Raw genomic sequence first — 22,147 nt, 5'->3', positions numbered from 1 at the left:
TCAGCAAACTATCACAAGAACAGAAAACCAAACACCGCATGTTCTCACTCATAGGTGGAAATTGAACAATGAGATCACTTGGACTCTGGGAGGGGAACATCACACACCGGGGCCTATTATGGGGAGTGGGGAGGGATGGCATTGGGAGTTATACCTGATGTAAATGATGACTTGATGGGTGTTGATGAGTTGATGGGTGTAGCACACCAACATGGCACAAATATACATATGTAACAAACCTGCATGTTGTGCACATGTACCCTAGAACTTAAAGTATAATTAAAAAAAAAAGAAAATAAAAAAAAGAAAGGGGTTTAAAACCATAGACAAGACCCAGAAACATTATTTTTAAAAAGCTAGTAGGTTTTTCTGAACAAAAATGAGCTTTTTCATGGAAAATGTACATTAACAAAAAAAAAGACAATAAACTAGGAGAACATGTATACAACACATAAAGCATATACAATCAATCATATTACAGTAAGTAGAAAGCAAGTACAATGTAGCAAGAAAAAGATAGGCAAACAAGCAGAAAAATGAGTAAAAGATATAAGCAGAAAGTTCATTTAAAAATGTAAATAATAAATATGTGGAAAGGGGCTAATCTTACTAAAAATCAAAGCATTATCAACTAAAACAAATATGGGATATATATTTTTCAAATAGATTGGTAAAATCTTTAAAGATTGTCAAAACCCAAATTTGGAGCAGCTTGGGGACAATAAGTATATTCATAAATTATTGATAGGTGAGTCAATTTTACCAATTTTTGGCAGAATTTTCTTGCCATATGTTTAACAACATAAATATGTTCATGCTTCAAAATTTCTGTAACAGAAGTATACCCTATATAGACACTTGGAGAAGTGTGCAAAGATATATGTGCAAAGGTGATCACTGAAGCATGATTTGTAATACTGAAAATCTGGAAGCTACCTAAATATCTTGAAGAGGAGGCTCATTAAATAAGCTTTGGTAGAGTCATATATTATAAGCCATTTGTGAGAACGGATTTGTATGTACTAATTGAGATTTATATGTACTAATAAGAAATGCTATCAATGTATTATTAACTGAAAAACATACTTGGCAATATTTAGCAGAAACCTTATGCTAGGAGGTTATTCAGGAAGGGTTTATTTTTCTCCTACAACAGACTCATTCCACAATTGCTCAAGAGGCAAAAACAGAATGTCGGGAATGCAAGATCTATCTTTGTGTTCCACTGTAATCAGCAAATAGATGGACCTTTACTCTTGTATATGTCACTTCAAAGGCACAAGGTGGTGACCACACCTCCAGACTTCACATCTCTCTTTTGGGCAGAAGAAATACCTTCTCTTTTTATTTGGGAAGGGATACCCTGTTCATGCACCTTTACCTATGTCTATCTGGTACATCGATTGCATGTGTGGACCCAATTTCTCATCTCTCATATTTACGCTCTTTGATTGTGACTGCGAGCTTGGACAGGTGCCTTGATTTGACCACCGGGACGGTAGCAAACAACACAGCAAAGACTTGAAAATGAACTTGCACATTTCTGCTTTCTCACTTGGACTACTGGCACTGCCATGAGAACTCCCTCTCACTACCAGGAACCAGCTATATCGATACAAAAGACACATGAGGAAGAGCTGAATGGTCCCACCTGCAGCCCTCCAGACCAGCCAACTTCTACTCAGCTCACCAGATGCCCACAGACACACGAATAAGCCTGGCCACGATCATGTCCAGATCAGAAGTACCCAGAAACTTTAAATATTTATTTAAGTTACTAAGTTTGTATGCCCTATAGAAATCAGAAACTGAAGCACCCTCATTGTTCAGAATTATATCCCAACATCACTCTTAATTGAAGAAAAGTAGAGAAAATTAAGTATTTTTACATAGACACATTCCCTCAAACAGGCAATTTTCTCTAAATAAGAATTAAGGGGGAAAAATGGCATTAGGAAGACCACTGACAATATTTCCCCCAGACAGGTAGAAAGATAAACGCCAATATTTTGATATCAAAAATAAATGAGCTGAGATAGAGAGACCAAAATGTTGTTAGTTTTCTCTAACTCAGGAATCAGAAGAAAAAAAAAATCCGTAAAGGGCTAGATAGTAAATATTTGGGGCTTTGCAGGCCATCTGGTCTCTATCACAACTACTCTGCTCTACCATGGGTAACACAAAAGCAGCCATAGACACTGTGTAAACAAATGGGTGTGGCTAGTTTCCAATAAAACTTTTTTTTAACAAAAACTTAGAGTGAGCTGGACTTGGCCTGTGAAGCGTAGTTTGCAGATCCCTGCTCTATTGCCAAGATCATGAGTGATACTTTCTTGTTCATGCTTTTCTGAATTGAGTGGATTTTTATAATTAGTAAAAAGAGATACATAAAATCCTGTGTAACTTAAAAGTAGCTAAGACATAAAATATTTATTCAAATTCAAAATCTTATGTTTTCAATATTAAAAAAAACATAAATGACCTTAAAAAAAACATAAATGAACATTCAACTCAAGTAGTTGGAAAAACACACACAGCATAAAGAAATTAATGGAAATAAAGAATAAAATCGTACATTAAAAATAGATAAACCATTATTTAACAAGTAAACATAAGTCAATGGTTTTCCTAAGAATGCAGGAATAAATTTCATAACATGAAATATATCCCAAGGTTCTTTTGAAAAGACACTGAAGTATTATCCTCCCTTTTATTTTATTTTTTATTTTTTTTTTATTATACTTTATGTTCTAGGGTACATCTGCACAATGTGCAGGTTTGTTACATATGTATACATGTGCCATGTTGGTGTGCTGCACCCATTAACTTTTACATTAGGTATATCTCCTAATGCTATCCCTCCCCTCTCCCCCAACCCCATGACAGGCCCCGGTGTGTGATGTTCCCCCTCCTGTGTCCAAGTGATCTCATTGTTCAATTCCCACCTATGAGTGAGAACATGCGGTGTTTGGTTTTCTCTTCTTGCGATAGTTTGCTGAGAATGATGGTTTCCAGCTTCATCCATGTCTCTACAAAGGATACGAACTCATCCTTTTTTATGGCTGCACAGTATTCCATGGTGTATATGTGCCACATTTTCTTCATCCAGTCTGTCATTGATGGACATTTGGGTTGGTTCCAAGTCTTTGCTATTGTGAATAGTGCCACAATAAACATACGTGTGCATGTGTCTTTATAGCAGCATGATTTATAATCCTTTGGGTATATACCCAGTAATGGGATGGCTGGGTCAAATGGTATTTCTAGTTCTAGATCCTTGAGGAATAGCCATACTGTTTTCCACAATGGTTGAACTAGTTTACAGTCCCACCAACAGTGTAAAAGTGTTCCAATTTCTCCACATTCTCTCCAGCACCTGTTGTTTCCTGACTTTTTATGTATTTCCAACTTTTCAGTTCAGGGGTACATGTGCAGGATGTGCAGGTTTGTTACAGAGGTAAACATGTGCCATGGTGGTTTGCTGCACAGAACATCCCATCACCCAGGTATTTATCCCAGCACCCACTAGCTATTCTTCCTGATGCTCTACCTCTTCCCATCCACTACCCTTTGACAGGCCCCAGTATATGTTGTTCCCCACCATATGTCCATGTTTTCTCACCATTCAGCTCCCACTTATAAGTGAGAACATGAGGTATTTTTGTTCCTGCATTAGTTTGCTAATAATAATGCCCTCCAGCTCCATCCATGTCCCTGCAAAAAACATGATCTCATCCCTTTTGATGGCTGCATAGTATTCCATAGTGTATATGTGCCACATTTTCTCTATCCAGTCTGTCACTGATGGGCATTTAAGTTGATTTCATGTTTTCGCTATTGTGAATAGTGCTGCAATAAACATACACGTACATATGTCTCTGATCATATATCTAGAAAACTCCATTGTCTCAGCCCAAAAGCTTCTTTCTTTTTTTTTTTGTTTTTTGAAATGGAGTCTTGCTCTGTCGCCCAGGTTAGGCTAGAGTGTAGTGGCACGATCTCGATTCATGGCAACCTCCACTTCCTGGGTTCAAGAAATTGTCCTGCCTCAGCCTCCCGAGTAGCTGGAATTACAGGTACCCACCATTACACCTGGCTAATTTTTGTATTTTTAGAAGAGACAGGGTTTCACTATCTTGGCCAGGCTGGTCTTGAACTCCTGACCTCGTGATCCTCCTGTCTCAGCCTCCCAAAGTGCTGGGATTACAGGTGTGAGCCACTGTTCCTGGCCAAGCTTCTTAACCTGATAAGCAACTTCAACAAAGTCTCAGAATACAAAATAAATATACAAAAATCACTAGCATTCCTATACATCAACAGGCAAGCTGAGAGCCAAATCAGGAATGAACTCCCATTCAAAATTACTGTAAAAAAATAAAATACCTTAAAAATGAGGCTTATAAGGGAAGTGAAGGACCTCTTTAAGGAGAACTACTAACCACTGCTCAAAAAAATCAGAGATGACACAAATGGAAAAACATTCCAAGCTCATAGATAAGAAGAATCAATATTTTGAAAATGGCCATCCTGCCCAAAGCAGTGTATAGGTTTAATGTGATTCCCATTAAAGTACCATTGACATTCTTCACAAAATTAGAAGAAAACTATCTTAAAATTTATATAGAACCAAGAACCAAAAAAGAGCTCAAATAGCCAAGGCAATCCTAAGCAAAAAGAAGAAAGCTGGAGGCCTCACACTACTGACTTTAAACTATACTACAGGGCTACAGTTAGTACAGTAACTAAAACACCATGGCACTAGTGGAAGAACAGACATATAGACTAACAGAGCAAAATAGATAACCCAGAAATAAGACCACACACCTACAACTATCATCATCTTGAACAAACCTGACAAAAACAAGTAATAGGGAAAAGATTCTCTATTTAATAAATGATGCTGGGAGAACTGGCTAGCCATATGCAGAAAATTGAAACTGGACCTCTTACTTACACCATATACAAAACTAAACTCCAGATGGGTTAAAAACTTAAATGTAAAACTCAAAACTAGAAAAATTCTAGAAGAAAACCTAGGCAATACCATTTAGGACATAGGCACAGGCAAATATTTCATGACAAAGATGTCAAAAGCAATTTCAACAGAAGCAAAAATTGACAAATGGGATCTAATCAAACTAAAGAGCTTCTGCACAGCAAAAGAAACAATAAATAGACAATCTATAGAATGGGAGAAAAATTTTGCAATCTATCCACCTGACAAAGGTCTAATATCCATCATCCATAAGGAACTTTAACAAATTTACAAGAAAAAAAAACATTAAAAAGTGGGCAAAGGACATGAACAGTCACTTCTCAAAAGAAGACACACACGTGGCCAACAATCATATGGAAAAAAGTTCAACATCACTGATCATTAGAGAAATGCAAATCAAAACCACAGTGAGATACCATCTCATACCAGTCTGAATGGCTATTACTAAAAAGGCAACAAAAGCCAATATAGACAAATGGGATCTAATTAAACTAAAGAGCTTCTGCACAGCAAAAGAAACTACCATCAGAGTGAACAGGCAACCTACAGAATGGGAGAAATCTACCCATCTGACAAAGGGCTAATATCCAGAATCTACAAAGAACTTAAACAAATTTACAAGAAAAAAACAACCCCATCAAAAAGTGGGCAAAGGATATGAACAGAGACTTCTCAAAAGAAGACATTTATGCAGCCAACAGACACATGAAAAAATGCTCATCATCACTGGCCATCAGAGAAATGCAAATCAAAACCACAATGAGAAACTATCTCACACTAGTTAGAATGGTGATCATTAAAAAGTCAGGAAACAACAGATGCTGGAGAGGATGTGGAGAAATCGGAACTTTTACACTGTTGGTGGGACTGGAAACTAGTTCGACCATTGTGGAAGACAGTGTGGCGATTCCTCAAGGATCTAGAACTAGAAATACCATTTGGCCCAGCGATCCCATTACTGGGTATGTACCCTAAGAATTATAAATCATGCTACTCTAAAGACACATGCACACATATGTTTATTGCGGCACTATTCACAATAGCAAAGACTTGGAACCAACCCACGTGTCCATCAATGATAGACTGGATGAAGAAAATGTGGCACATAAACACCATGGAATACTATGCAGCCATAAAACAGGATGAGTTCATGTCCTTTGCAGGGACATGGATAAAGTTGGAAACTATCATTCTGAGCAAACTATCACAAGGACAGGAAACCAAACACCGCATGTTCTCACTCATAGGGGGAACTGAACAATGAGAACACTTGGACACAGGGCAGGGAAAGTCATACCCTGGGGCCTGTTGTGGGGTTGGAGGAGGAGGAGGGATAGCATTAGGAGATATACCTAATGTAAATGATGAGTTAATGGGTGCAGCAAACCAACATGGCACATGTATACCTATGTAACAAACCTGCATGTTGTGCACATGTACCCTAGAACTTAAAAGTATAATATAAAAAATTTATTTAAAAAGTCAGAAAACAACAGAGGCTGGCGAGGTTGTAGGGAAAAAGGAACACTTTTACACTATTGGTGGGAATGTAAATTAGTTCAACCATTGTGGAAGACAGCGTGACAATTTCTCAAAGACCTAGAGGCAGAAATATCATTTGACCCAGCAGTCCCATTACCGGATATATAAGCAAAGGAATATAAATCATTCTGTTATAAAGATATATTCTCCCTTTTCAATCCCCAAGTTTTCTTCTTCCTTCCATTATCACAAAATTACAGATTTTGTTTAGAAATAATACAGCATGCTTCTAGAATATATTCTTATCTTAAAATGCATAAAACTTCGTGTCTTAGAATTCACCTCAGCCATATTAACATGTCAGCAGACTTGCACTAGATAAGGAGGGCTGGCATTCAAAAAGGAGCTGATGTCTGTTTTCCTGCAGCTCAGTCTGGTAGAAAAGACAAACCTATACTGACATAAATACATTTTTAGTGTAGTAAACATGCAGCAATGGAGTTAAGGGAAAAAAATCTAACAATAACTCATTGCTTGGCTCCCCACTGAGCTTTCCTGCTCAAGATACTTTATTATATGACAAGCTACGATAAGGAAATACAAAATGTAGAATAATGTGATTTGAGTTACAGTTATCTATTAATATTGTAAAACCTTATAAAAATCACTTAATCTCTTGGGACCTCACTTTTCTCATCTTTGAAACTAGGGTAATGACTGAGTACTGAGCTCATAGGGGTGCAAGACTCAAATGAGATAATGTTCCTGAAAACCTTTAAATGTGCTATAATGCCATTTTCATTAACACCATTCATATCAAAGTATAAATCATTGTGAATTTCACAAGTCTATTTGAATTTTACACTTAATCCATTTGCACCAGAAGCTATCTTCAGTTTACCATTTAAAAAAGCCAACCTAATCTTGAATGAGTGGTATACAAAGGATCTTGATTCACAGACATAATGGCTGCTGTTCTTCATCTGAAAGTCATAGTCATCCCCTGAAGTTAAGATCAGTATGTGATCCAGAGTGTCAAGTCCTCTGTAGCCTAAATATTGGGGGCTCTTCAGAATATGTTGTATTTACTCTTTCAGACCACATTAATTATTTTTATATTATTTGTTAATAATGTAATTATAATTACAAAACAATAGAAGTTCTCCCAACTTACCTCTAGTAAACAGACTCCTCTTACCCATAGCTATCTGTTAAAGGATGAAAGCTCACAGCTAATATTCCTGGGATGTTGACATTCTGTTTCTAAGAGTCACTCATGCTTGTTCCTACCTCTTGCATCCAGAAGCGACATAAAATTATTCTTCATTTTGGCTCAGCATATATGGCCACTGCACTCAGGGTACCTAACTCAGTATTGAATATACAGTAAGTCTGAGTCACCACATTTTTTTTAATAAACTACTTTCAGGTAACTTTTGAAAATTTAAGATAAAGACTTAAAATTGGCATCAATTCCTTTGTCATTTTCAGGTACTTTGCTAGAGCTGGCTACATTTGCAATTTATCTTTTTTTTTTTCTTTGCTTTGTACTCATCAGCCAATTTTCAAAGTAATTTGAATTCACTTTTTGTATAAGAGCCTTCAGGAAAACATTCTGTCAAGGGCCTTGGGACAATCCAGACAAATGATCCCCCTGCATTCCTGTCATACTAATCAACCATTTATGAACCTGTCTCAAAGAATGCATTCCTGTGCCAGGCTGCCCTTTGCACAGCCCTGAAGCTGCTGCTATCCTTTCTGTCCCTGCTTCACAAGTTATCATTTTATTCTGTCTTGTTCCCCTGCCAAGCTGACATTCCTCCTGAGATTCTGTTCTCAGAACAATTCTGCTCAAAATTTGGGGTATCAGGAAGAATGAAATTACTAATCTTTTTTTGTCATCCTCCTTACTGTCAACCCAGATATTTGTATGTTTCTATTTTCCCACTTACAATTTAGATCACCTGTAAACATACATACAGTGGGGTTTTGGCAAATTTGAGCTTACCCTGTGGATTACCTTCTGGTTGCTGTCAGTGTTTTCCAAAACTCACACATAATGTGAAAGAAAAGAACAAAATTGGGCAGCAATCATTGTATGGTCCAGCCATGAAATAATGGGTTTTATAACTTCCTCTAAACTAAACTACAATAAGAAAAAATCATAAATAAGATTAAAATTTGATTGATAGCTCAGTATCAGTGATATGGTAGAAAAGAAATACCAAACAGGAAGACAGAAGCTTTGGTTTTCGATTAGCTTTTTATGTTTGCTGGAACATGAAATAATGAGGGGTTTGTTACAAAAAAAAATACATGAGGAAAAAAAAGCAAAGAGAATCCTTGCTAATCTTGTAACAGGTATAGTCTCAATGTCAAAGGAGAGGAAAGATGATTTAGGGTCCAAAGTCATTTTACTAACAACATTAACTTGTCATTCTCTAGTTAGGCAGTCTCTTGCCAATATGATGATTCAGTTTCTCTCTGAGTCTCTACTGCTGGATATTGTTTAGTTTCTGCTTAGTCATGACGTCTGTATGTTGAACTTGAATGTACTGGCAGCCTCTAGATATTTATAGCCTCTCATGACGAATGCCATCTTAAAGTCTTTGATATCTGTCTTCTGCGTCGTTTTCAACATCAGCCTTCACCCTTCACTATTAACTGGAACATATATATATGTATTTTGCATTGAAATTCTCCAAGGAAGAGAATTTGGTGTGTTAGTCACTATCGTTTAGCTTTGGCCAAGCTCTTATGCCAGACCATCTTGGGCTATTGCTAGCCAGGAGGTAGAGCATCATCAATTTCCTAACCTTAATTTGACCTAATAGGTTGCTGCTGCTGGGGCAAAATCATGTGGTAATTGGCTAGTGACCATGAGTTCATTGATTTGTCCCTTTTGTTAAGTTCCTACTCTGTTAGGTATTATTCTAGATGTTGAGGAAACAGCAGTGAATACAACAGACCAAGAAGATAACAAGATTCTGGCAAGAATAAAAATTTACCCCAGATGCTATAAATTTAATGGTTTTGATGAAAGAGCTACTTATATATGGTAGAAAATGTTTAGGAAATAAACAGGGGAAACTGAGAGACCCCAAGACCAGCAACAGTGAGAAGCTGCTACCACGCCCAATGTTGAAGTGGCAAGCGGTACATGGTACAGAACTCAATGAGACTTTCAGATGTGGAGCGAGAGCTGCCTGGAAGTCATGAGGAATAGAGATACTGTTCAAAGACAAGAACACTGAGGGGACACACATCCCAATATCTCTCTCCTCTCTCATTCCATTCTCCAACCAGAAATTTCCATTGGAAATATGAGAGCAATATGAGAGCAAGGAGATCAAGGTGATATAGGCTTTGGCCTCTGGGTATATAGTGCAGAGCTAAGAAGTGCAGAAAATGGATATGATGGCATTAACTGAAAAATCGTTTCACGGGGACCTTACCATCAAGTGGAGTAAACAGTTAAAAAAATTAAAGTAACAATATAAAAACAATACAATTTGGATGAATATAAGCACAGTAATGAAAAAGGTGGGGAAAGGGGGATAGAAAGTGATTTTCAAGAAAAATTATCTTCGAATATTGGAAAAACAGACTGGGCACAGTGGCTTATGTCTGTAATCCCAACACTTTGGGAGGCTGAGACCAGAGGATTGCTTGAACCCAGGAGTTCAAGACCAGCCTGGGCAATATAGACAAACCTTGTCTCTACAAAAAAAAGTTTTTTTAAAATCAGCTGGATGTAGTGGCATGTACCTGTATCCCTAGCTACTCAGGAGGCTGAAATGGGAGGATCACTCGAGTCTGGGAGGTCAAGGCTGCAGTGAGCTATGACCACGCCACTGTACTCCAGCCTAAGTGACAGCAAGAAACTCTATCTTTAAAAAAGAAATAAAAGAAAAAAAATAGCACATGTGGACAAATTTTTGTCAATTTAATGGAGATAAAAGATTTGTGTTTCAGAATTTTATATTTTGGAATATTTGATATGCAAAAAGAATGTATAAAATATATGCAAGTTATGAACATAAAAATAAAGCAAAAAACTAAGTATCAGTGCTATTCATCATCCTTTCCTCCTTCCTCACTCTTCATCAGTAGGACCCACCAGCCTGAGTTTTCATTTTTAATCACATCTTTATGTTTCTTTTCAATATATTTTCAGTTTTGCTTATTTTTGAAATTTATAAAATTTATACCTTATAGTCTTGTGTTTTGCTTTTTTTACTTAATATTACTTTTTAATATTCACCCATGTTGATTCACATTGCTGTAGTTCATCTTCACTGCTGAACAGATGTTCCAATATATGAATATTCTATAATATATTCATCAATTTTTCTAAGAACATTGTGTTATTACCAGTTTGTTGCTAATATGATGCTGATACAAATATTCCTGTACCTATCTTTAGATACAAGAGCAAGTATTTCTTTATAATATATAGCACATGCAGGAATAGAATTGCTCAGTATGGAGTTCATGAATTTTCTTTTTTTTTCCTTTTTTTGAGCCAGAGTTTTGCTCTTGTTGCCCAGACTGGAGTGCAATGGCACAATCTCAGCTCACCTCAACCTGTCTTCCAAGTTCAAGCGATTCTCCTGCCTCAGGCTCCCGAGTAGCTGGGATTATAGGCATGTGCCACCGCACCTGGCTAATTTTGTGTTTTTGGTAGAGACGGGGTTTCTCCATGTTGGTCAGGCTGGTCTTGAACTCCTGACCTCAGATGATCCACCCACCTCGGCCTCCCAAAGTGCTGGGATTACAGGCATGAGCCACCATGCCTGGCCATGCATTTTCAACCTTACAAAATAGTGCCAACTTGTTTTTAAAAGTATTATTATACCTTGTGCACACTCTCTCTGGCAACATTTAAGAGTTCCCGTAGAAAGCTGAAACTGGATCCTTTCCTTACTCCTTATACGAAGATTAATTCAAAATGGATTAGAGACTTAAATGTTAGACCTAATACCATAAAAACCCTAGAAGAAAATCTAGGTAGTACCATTCAGGACATAGGCATGGGCAAGGACTTCATGTCTAAAACACCAAAAGCAACGGCAGCAAAAGCCAAAATTGACAAATGGGATCTCATTAAACTAAAGAGCTTCTGCACAGCAAAAGAAACTACCATCAGAGTGAACAGGCGACCTACAGAATGGGAGAAAATTTTTGCAATCTACTCAACTGACAAAGGGCTAATATCCAGAATCTACAAAGAACTCAAACAAATATACAAGAAAAAAACAAACAACCCCATCAAAAAGTGGGCAAAGGATATGAACAGACATTTCTCAAAAGAAGACATTCATACAGCCAACAGACACATGAAAAAATGCTCATCATCACTCGCCATCAGAGAAATGCAAATCAAAACCACAATGAGATACCATCTCACACCAGTTAGAATGGCCATCATTAAAAAATCAGGAAACAACAGGTGTTGGAGAGGATGTGGAGAGATAGGAACACTTTTACACTGTTGGTGGGATTGTAAACTAGTTCAACCATTATGGAAAACAGTATGGCGATTCCTCAAGGATCTAGAACTAGATGTACCATATGACCCAGCCATCCCACTACTGGGTATATACCCAAAGGATTATAAATTATTCTACTACAAAGACACATGCACACGTATGTTTATTGTGGCACTATTCACAATAGCAAAGACTTGGAATCAACCCAAATGTCCATCTGTGACAGACTGGATTAAGAAAATGTGGCACATATACACCATGGAATACTATGCAGCCATAAAAAAGGATGAGTTTGCGTCCTTTGTAGGGACATGGATGCAGCTGGAAACCATCATTCTTAGCAAACTATCACAAGAAGAGAAAACCAAACACCGCATGTTCTCACTCATAGGTGGGAACCGAACAATGAGATCACTTGGACTCGGGAAGGGGAACATCACACACTGGGGCGTATCATGGGGAGGGGGGAGGGGGGAGGGATTGCACTGGGGAGTTATACCTGATATAAATGATGAATTGATGGGTGCTGACGAGTTGATGGGTGCAGCACACCAACATTGCACAAGTATACATATGTAACAAACCTGCACGTTATGCACATGTACCCTAGAACTTAAAGTATAATAAAAAAAAAAAAAAGAGTTCCCTTGATTCCCATACTTGCCATCACTACATATGGTAAGATTTTGTATATCAGTAGAGTAAATGTGCAATAATAACTAATTGCACTTTTAAATTGCACTAGCATAATGAGGTTTATTGTTGTTTTATGTAATTAATGTCCATTGTGTTTCCGCTTCTGTGAAATACCTGTTTATATACTTTGCTCAATTTTCTATTGGATTGTTATTTGAATTTTCTTTTTACTTCATAGGACTTCTTTATATATTCTAAATACTAATTCTTAATTTATTTCTCTGTCGCAAATATCTTAGTTTGGGGCTTTGTAGTTTTCTTGATGAAATCTTTTGAAAAATAGAGATTCTTCTTTTTAATGTTGAATTTATCAATGTTTTTGAGCTGTTTTCTTGCTTTCGCTACGCTGAGATTACAGATATTCTCTGGTATTACCTTCTAAAACAGCAATAAGCAAACTGCAGCTCACATTTGTAAATATAGTATATGGAAACACAGCAACAACCATTCTTTTACATAATATCTATGCCACTTTTGCATTCCAAGAACAGAGCTGATAGTTGTGACCATATGGCCCACAAATTCAAAAACTTTTACTATCTGATCAGTTAGGAATAAATGTGCTGATCTTGTTCTAAAAGATTATTAGATAGTCAATCTTTTCCTCGTGGATCTAGTGTGGCAATTATTATGTATCAAGTTTTCATACATGTGTAGGTCTCTCTATGGGCTCTCTTCTCTTCTATTGGTCTATGTGTCCATCTCTGTGTCATTCCACCACTGAGTTAACACAGCTTTATAGGAAATCTTGGCATCAGGTAAACCAAATTCTCACACTGTAATCTTCTTCAAGAGCATTTTCCCTTTACTTGGATATTCGCTCTTCTATAAAATTTTAGCTTCAGACAGTTTCATGGGAAATACAACAGGTGTTTTGATTAATATATAGATCAGGTTAATCTACAGATCAGTGTTGCCATCTTTATTACTTTGATTACTAACCATGAAGATGCTATATGTTTACGTGTTCATTTACACACACACACACACACACACATGGTCTTTAATGTCTTTTAATAAGGTTTAAATTTTTTCAATAGGGTTTGTACATCTTTGATTTATTCGTATATGTTAATTGTGTAATGCTGAATGTTATCTCTTTAATTGATTTTTAAACACTGTTGCTACTTTTAGATATTCATCTTACATCCAAGAACCTTATAAACTTGCATTATTTCTAATAATTTGCCTGTATATCCTTTTGGGTTTACTATGTACAAAAGTAATGATAGTTTTGCTTTTTTCTTTTCAATCATTTTAGATTAGATTTCCTTCTCAAATCCACAACTTACAATGTAAAGAACAATAATAAATAGAAGCAGTGATGGTGCTCAATTGTCTCATTCCTCATGTTAGTATTTCATTATTGAATATAAATGCTTACCGTAGATTTCTGATAGATCCTTTTGTCAGGTTACAAAGGATGCCTTCTATTACAAAATTTCAGGATTTTTTTATTATGAATGAATTTTATCAAATGTTTTGCTGTAAATATTAATCATTTTCCCCTTAATCTGTTAATATATTACCTATATTACCTAATGTTAAAATACATTTGCATGACTGGGATGCATATACAAATTAAAAGTGATACCTTATCTTTCTAAATGCACTGTTGGATTTTATGTGGTAATGCTGCATTTATGATTCTGTGCATGTTATGGAGCTTGCCTATAATCACTCTTCTTGCATTGTCATTATTTGGACTTGTTGCTACCATTTGTCTAGCTTTAGAAAATGTGGTGAAAGTATGCCCTTCTTTTTACAAGGCTCTGGAAGAATTTATATATTATTGCTGGTATGTATTCTTATTTGTTTTATAGATGTTACTCAGAAATCATCTTGACCTTGCATTTTCTTTTTGGGAAGATTTTTAATTATTAATTCCATTTATTTTATTGTTATAAATCTATTCAAGATTTATATTTATTCTTGAATCAGTTTTACATTTTCCTCCTAGGTTTGTCTATTCCACCTACAGTTTTAATTTTGAGTTTAAAGATTTTCAGTGTTCTCAAATATCTTTTAACCCTGTTTTGCCTCTAATGAGATCTCTTTTTTATATTTCATAGCGTTTATCTAAGTCTTTTTTCTTTTTGCACGTCAATCATGTCAATGCTTGGATGATTTCATTTTTTTTCTTTCCAAAGAAGCAGTTTTTGCTTTTATTAATTCTAAGAGATGTTTCCTTTTTCACTGACTTATACTCCTGTCTGTATTATATGCTATCCTCTATTTTGAGTTTGTTCAATTGTTCTCTTTCAAACTTTTAACATTGATTATTCAAAGATTATTTTTAATTTCTAACAGTGTGGGATTTTTGAAAATTATTCTGTAATTATTGATTTCTTAACTAACTGTGTTGTGGTCAGAAATATAGTTTGTATAATTCTGATTTATTAAAATTTGTTGAGACTGACTTGCTCTATGGTGAAAAACCTCTATCTCTAACATACAGGTCCCCTGATATTTACTGATGCTTGATTTACGGTTTTAAATATGATTTAATTCGAAAAATGTTCTTTGTGGTCTTGAAAAACATGTCTATTTTCCAACAGAAAAACATTTTGCATGTCTGCTAGATTATTTTTCTTTTGTATTATTCAAATCTTTCATATACTTGCATTGTTCAATTATCAATGACAGGGAGTGGTGTTAAAATCTCCCACTATGATCCTGGATATTTCTGTTTTTCCCTGTAATTTTGTCAGTTTTTTGCTTCATATGGTTTTAGTCTCTGCTATTATATTCTTAAGAAGTATTATATTCTCCTAGTGGATTCCAAGTTACGTTAATATATAATGATACTCTTTATCTCAAATGTTTCTGTCTTAATGTCTTAAGGTCTATGTTGTCTTATACTGTTGCATTAGAACAATATGAAATTGCTAGTTTTTTAGGTTAATAAGAGGCAAATTTATAGAGTTCATTACAATAGCCTTGTCAGTTTTCTCCTTTTTCATTGTGTGCTTTTGTATTAGGTATGTCTAACAACAATCTATGCCAGTTCATAGTGTTTCCCGATATATTTGGATTTCTTCTTATTGCTTTATTTTGTATTTTCTCTTTGTATCAATTTTTGTGATTTTTTTCTTGTTAAATTAAAAAGAAAAACTTTACAGAAAATACATTTAACACAGTTTATTTGAGTAGCAGATGATTCATGCATGGGGTAGCACTCAGAACCAGAAGGGGTTCAGAGAGCTCAGTTGCAGTAGCATGGGCAGCAGGCTTTGACAGGCTGACATGGAAGGAAGGCAAAGAGAATCTATTTGATGGCTTAGAGTGGAAAATACCTAGGTAGAGGTGAGTCGGTGGCTTCTGATAGGTAAAGTCTCTAGTTTTGTTGTACTGCTTACATTGTGCATTGGTTTGCTTATGTAAAAATCTAAAATGCTGAGACGTTGTCAGTTTATTGACCCTCCAGTTAGAATTGTTTTGGCCGGGCACAGTGGCCCATGCCTGTAATCCCAACGCCTTGGGAGGCCGAGGTGGGTGGATCACAAGGTCAGGAGATCAAGACCATCCTGACCAACATGGTGAAATCTGGTCTCTACTAAAAATATAAAAATTAGCTGGGTGTGGTGGCACATTCCTGTAATCCTAGCTACTCAGAAGGCAGGAGAATCGCTTGAACCTGAAAGGCGGAGATCGCAGTGAGCCGAGATCACACCACTGCACTCCAGCCTGGCAACAGAGACAGACTCGGTCTATAAAAAAAAAAAAAAAAAAAAAAAAAAGAATTGTTCTACAATTGCCTTGTTCTAGATTGATTGGGGTTTTTCCCCCAGTTTTCTTTTTATTCTTTTATAATTTTGGAATATAAACATTCAGTTTTTCTTTGTGATTATCCTTGAAGTTTTAATATGCATACTTAGCAAAGTCTAACTGTGATCAGTGTACTTACCCGCAGCCCAAGAACAAAAGAACCTTCTAAGGTAATCCCGTTCATTCCCTCACTGTTTGCTGCTGTTGTTTCCCAAACATTTAGCTCTTTGTTGTGTTGTTTCTATTCTACAAGTTGGGCATTATTATCATTATTGATTTATATATACTTTATAAATTTCTCCTTCTAGAATACTGATTAGATACCTATTTGCCATTATTTCAATATCTATGTTTATCAACCCCTCTTATTTTTCAACTTTGGCCTCTGTCTTCTGCATTCCATAAAAATTTTCCAGATCTATATTACAATTAATGAATTCTCCATTTAGATGCTTCTATTACACTATGCAACACTTTAGTTAAGTTTTACATTCATTTGTTATGGTTTTCAATTTTAAAATTTCTAGAGGTGAATGCTTTCTTAGTCATGCAGCTTAATCCTTGTAGCCCCAAAATTGGAGTTTCTTCTCCCAGTCTAATAGTGATTTCTACTCAATGTTTATGCTGTGGCCCAGAATGCAATAGGTTCAATACTTTCTACTGCTTTCATTTCCATTTATTTACCCCACCAAAATACTGGTGTGTAGTCTAACAGATAATCTGTATTTATTTGTTTAAAAGCAACCTTGAATTATAATTCTAGATAATATCAACATGATAAGCAAAGGAGATAAAAAACTTGGCCTAACAGCTATTAAGAATAGCTACAAGTTTATTGTGCTAAGAAACGGTATGATATTGATACAAAAAGCAACAAAACTGACCTACAGACCAGGATTTCTGTGAGATAGATTTGTATCTCAGAATTTAATATGTAATAAATATGGCACTGCAAATCAGATGGTTCCATAAATTATGATAGCAAAATTGCTCATTATGGAGAAAAATTCACACCTATTACCACATAAAAGGATGGAGTTCAGATATATTAAAGAAATAAATCAAGGAAAACCATAAAGATGGAAGGTAATGTGCCCTAGGGTAAGGGAAGAACTTCTTAAAACTCCAAAAACATCAATTAATTGATTTAATCACATCAAAATAAAGAATTTATGTGAATAAAGTTAAGAGAATGATTTCACAGAGAAATATTTTCTGTATCTAAAACCACAAGAAAAATATTACGCAGAATATACATATGAGAAGAAACTCATTTTTTAAAAAAAGGCATAGGAATCTCAAATTTTAAAAACAGGGTAAGAATGTTATGAACTTGATTTCAACCAAAACTTTTTTCTCTTATTTTCTTGTATCCTTTTCTCCACCCATTGCTTGCCAGAATTCATTGCCTCAAGGAAGGAATGCAGCAGAAAAGCAGAGAAAAATACTAGGTTGGTGTCAAAAGCACAACTATGAAATACATAACTTGTAGGGCACAAAACATTATATTTGAAAAACCAGATGAAACTCCAGGCTTCCTTGTCCTCAAACTACACAAGGGCGGCAGGCCTGCAAGGAACAAGAAAAGTCACAGCAGAAACAGAGCTTATGTGATGTCAGGCTCCTGAGTTGGGTGTTCTGTTGGAAAGTCCACAGAGAATTAGGAATTCAAGACCAGACCAAACTGAGCCCCTATCCCCAAGGGACAGTCTGGAACCAGCAAAATCCCAGTGTTCCTGTCCCTCAGCCTGTCTCCCTAGAACAGCACTACAGACAAGCCTAAGGCTACTTACCAGTGTACCTTGTAGCTCTACCAGGAACAGGAGGTTTCCTTATGCCTGAGAGCAGAGTAGAGGCAGCTGCTCCGAGAGCCCTTAGTGGGATCAAGGTAAAGGCACCAGGGGCTCATGGTCACAGTGGGAATGGGATGCTGTAGATGCATCTGTGTGGATGCAGAATGATTTCAAGGACCGGCCTCCCTCTTTCCCTAAGTCCTTGCCTTCCATTATAGACAAACCCAGAGAAAGGGAGGGGAACCCCACTAGACTAGCTGTTCTCAACAGGGAACTATTTTGCCTCTCAGCAGATATTTGGCGATCTCTGAAGGATGTGTCTGGTTGTTACAGCTGGGAAGTGCTCCTGGTATCTGACAGACATGGGTCAGGGATGCTCCTAAATATTCTATAATACACAGTTTCTGAAAGAATTACCCAGCCCTGAATCTCAGTAGTGTCAAGGCTGAGAAACTCTGCCTAAACTGAGATTAGGTTTTAATCACATGGCAAAATAAAGTTTTATAACAAAACTTATGTTCATTTATTTAAAAGTAAAAAAATTGCATGGAATTTTCACTAGTTCATGGAATAAAATGTGCATCTACTTTTTTATGCAAAGGAATGTATAATTTCTCTAGTAAAAATAATCAACACTCATCATTTCTGGATTTAATGAAGAGGCTTTTGGGGCAAGAAAAGCTTAAGTAACTTTAAAGGAAGACAAAGTACTGTACCTGGCACATAAGCAGGAAAGATAAATGGAAGCAGGCAGGCAGGTGCCAGAAGCTACAATAATATCCTAAGCCGAGGAGAGGAGGAAAGCAGTGGAGAGGGAAGTTTTATGCAGCTGAGTCATCCGTGGAACATCGTTCACAGAAGAAGTTGTTTCTAACCAACAGCAAGGGGGCCATGAGCATTTTCAGAGAGGTGAGATGGGCTCTCTTCCAAACCATACACTTAAAGTTTACTAAGAATATGGTATGAGAACCCCAACCAATGAACTGGCTAGGTCGAATATCAGCAAAGGAAAAAATGAGAAATGTTTTCAAAACTAGCATGAATGAAAGAAAGGTCAAAATCAATGAAGAGAACACGGAAAGGAGGAAGGAAAGGAGAAAAAGATCTAGAAACAATTACTATGGATAATAAGCAAATCAGTCTTATGTTAATGACATGCCCAAGTGTTCCATTTTTATGCAAAAGGAAATAACTGTGAAGTATTACCAACATAAACACTAATTAAAAGAGATTAAATGTCTTGGGATGAAATGTCATAACATAACACACTGTCAGTTTGCGGTGTTCTCAAAATGTTAATGACCTCTAACTTCAGCTGTTTCCATTACCCAGGATCTCAAGGGAAAGAAACCTCAGCTGCAGGACTCCCAGGGGCGGGGAGCTCAGAGCTTTGTCCCATCTCCTCGCTGTTAGTAGATAAAGTTTCATTGAAAACAAGTTGATGACATTTGCCCATAATTCAGAAGGGACCATGTTTTCTAAAAAGGATTTTTCTCTTCCCAGAAAGTACTTGAGTTTATCTTACCATTTCAATAATGTTCCAGACCTGATTCAGTCAGTCTCAAATACCCTTTGGAATAATAGTCTTCCATTCTCTAGCAGTGACATTTCTCCAGCAACAGTGGCATCTGCAGAAAATTTTGGAAGTGAGAGTGCATCATTTTATAAATTCATTCTGGAAAAAAGTGTGAGTCAGGATGAATTTATAACTATTTTACCAGGACAGATCCCAGAATTTTTCCTGAACTGTGAATTTAGAGTATATTCTGAGTGGCCACACCTCCTCATTTACTTTAATAAAAATCATTTGTACTTCTGATCACCACAATTATTTTTACCTCCCAGCCAAATAAATTAGGCAAGCACCCTGTGGTCATTTCACAGATGAGTCATCCTCTCCTATCTATTCTACCGATCCAGTTTCTCTCACACAGCCACGACATGTGCCATCCTATCTAACCAGCAACACTTTTGAACTTATGAACGTCTATGTGTATGTATCTGTCGTCCAGTAATGTATGTGTCTTTGTATATCTACAGTGCATAAGTATGTACACGTTTATGCTTGGTACAATTTTGCCTGCTTTTATTTGACACATGCTTATCGAGATTTTATTAAACACAACCCCTCAAATAAGTTCCTGATTTCAGGAAATTTCTAACATTTGGGGATGCAAGGTTGGAGACAAGAGCAATAATAGGAAAAGCAATGAGGCAGTATAGATAAGTGTCATGTTTATGGTCCAATTAAAGTCCTCAGTAATTGGCCGGGCACGGTGGCTCACACCTGTAATCCCAGCACTTTGGGAGGCTGAGGCAGGTGGATCACGAAGTCAGGAGATCAAGACCATCCTGGCTAACACAGTGAATCCCCGTCTCTAGTAAAAATACCAAAAAATAAAAATAAAAAAACTTTAGACGGGCGCGGTGGCGGGTGCCGAGTCCCAGCTACTCCACTTGGGAGGCTGAGGCAGGAGAATGGTGTGAACCCGGGAGGCGGAGCTTGCAGTGAGCCGAGATCAGGCCACTGCACTCCAGCCTGATGACAGAGCAAGACTCCGTCTCAAAAAAAAAAAAAAGTCCTGAGTAATTAACAAGAAGAGGAGTCCCTTAGCTGGAAATATCCGGGAAATCTTCAGGACAGTGGGTTACATACCATGAACCTTGAACATTTTTACAGAATGTTGATTGAGATGCACAGAATAAGACATTCTGCCTGTTCTGTTAAAGTAACCATTAACCACATGTGACTATTTAACTTGAGCTGAAATAAAAGTAAAAATTCAGTCATATTATCGAGCGTATTTCAAGTGCTCAGTAGCCACATGTAACTAATGGCTACCAAATTGCACAGTGTAGAACATTTTCATCATTGCAAAAAAAAAAAAAAAATCTGTTGGATTGCTCTGTTCTAACTTGAAAAAAAAAATGTGAAATTATCCATAGGAAACTACAGATGTTTTACAGATACTTGGGCACCAGTAAGCATGCCACATTTGCTGGAGCACAAGGTATAAATAAAACAGTAGTGGAATGAGATTGGAAAGGGAAGTTGAAATCAAATTTCAGTGGTCCTGAATGCATTCATTCAAAGTCAGAGGTTTGTTTAGACCAGAAGACTGAGATTTAGAAGGATTAATCTTTGGTTATGTGTAAAATAATGACCTGAAAAGCAACCAGACAATGGGCGTTCAGTGATCACTGCACATTAGAATCATCTGGGGAACTTTTAAAGACCTGATTGCCTAGGCCATACCCTAGATAAATTAAATCAGAATCACTGGGGGTCAACTTGTATGTCAGTATTTTTTAAATCTCCCCAGGTAATTCCAATATGCAAAAGTATTTAGAGACATTTGTTGTTTTTATGTGCACAGCATCCCTTTTCCCACTTCTGTCAAGAATAGCCTCTTTCTCCTGATGAGTTTCCCCTTTTTCTATCCCATCTTGATGAACTTTCCAGTCATAATAAGCTGATGCCCCGGTCACAAGACACAGCCTTGGAACCAAATCCTGGCAAATCATAATACCCCAGTTATGCTGGCTATGAGACTACATACCAGGTTTAGACGATAATCCAAATTAGGCAAGTAAGAGCCTGTTCTGAGATTTTGCATGCATTTTTCTGGTTGAAAAGACTACTTCATCTAGGAGGCCACTAAACTAAGATGATGTTAGCCTTAATATTTCTGTGATGCACTCTTCTCTCTGCCTCATGGCCACCATCATGCCATTGAATGATAGAAAGTCATCAACACAAGAAAATTACAAAATTCACAGACACAAGCACAGCTAAAACATTTTGTGGTAGGACATCAGTGAAGAGACAGAAAGAAGACCTCATGACATTCCTTGGGCTGTTGGCAAAGTACCTGAGGGCAGCTCTATCTCTGGATTTCCCAGTTGCCTGAGCCAAGAAA

The 22,147-nt window shown here is 36.8% G+C and overlaps 1 long non-coding RNA gene across 1 annotated transcript in view; it reads right to left on the bottom strand.

Annotated features, from left to right (window-relative positions):
* LOC105524246 overlaps positions 1-19,865 on the bottom strand; it is a 163,453-nt gene extending 143,588 nt beyond the window's left edge. The window contains exon 1 of the long non-coding RNA XR_001003725.1: positions 19,753-19,865. This is a non-coding gene — a long non-coding RNA (uncharacterized LOC105524246). The remainder of the gene's footprint in view (positions 1-19,752) is intronic.
* Positions 19,866-22,147: the final 2,282 nt, after the last annotated feature.

This window comes from Colobus angolensis, unplaced genomic scaffold (assembly GCF_000951035.1).
Source record: "Colobus angolensis palliatus isolate OR3802 unplaced genomic scaffold, Cang.pa_1.0 Scaffold493, whole genome shotgun sequence".
NCBI lineage: Eukaryota > Metazoa > Chordata > Mammalia > Primates > Cercopithecidae > Colobus > Colobus angolensis.
The sequence above is the reverse complement of the archived record's forward strand: the minus strand, read 5'-3'. Positions and strand labels throughout refer to the sequence as shown.